This window comes from Ipomoea triloba, chromosome 16 (genome assembly GCF_003576645.1).
Source record: "Ipomoea triloba cultivar NCNSP0323 chromosome 16, ASM357664v1".
Lineage (NCBI taxonomy): Eukaryota > Viridiplantae > Streptophyta > Magnoliopsida > Solanales > Convolvulaceae > Ipomoea > Ipomoea triloba.
Genome location: NC_044931.1, coordinates 13,550,304 through 13,550,914, shown reverse-complemented (window position 1 = coordinate 13,550,914; position 611 = coordinate 13,550,304).

Below are 611 nucleotides of genomic sequence, written 5' to 3'. Positions count from 1 at the left end.
TTGTTTGAGATGTGTCCCACTAAAACATTATGTTCCCTATGCGTGGAGTTCAGACTTAAATTTCCGTATTTTTCATGCACTTTACCGCATTTTTTAGTAAATGGGAAGAACCAAAGAGCAAGCCCTGAAAAGGAATTATGAGGAAGCTAGCACAAGCCGAACAATGGCAAGAGCAGAACCACCCCCTCCACCACCCGAAGTTGAACCTAATTAAATAGAAACAAGGGTCCTCCGAGGCTTAACTCATGAACAATTGCCGCTTGTGGATGTGTACAAGTCAGAGAATTTTATTGGAGGGAAATACTTTGATCCGAGTGTGCAAAGGGAATTAGGGTTTGAAGACATGGTAAATCTGTTGCTAAGACACCCACATTGGAGCAAAGTATTCGAATGGAGAGGACCGACATATACTCCGGTTACCTATGAGTTTCTTGCTTCAGATGTGTCCCAATAAAACATTAGGTTCCGTATACGTGGAATTCAGACTTACATTTCCTTATTTTACATGCACTTTCCGCTTTTATTAGGAAATGGGAAGAAGCAAAGAACAAGCCTTGAAAAGAAATTATAAGGAAGCAAGCACAAGCCGAACAAGGGTAAGAGCAGAACCA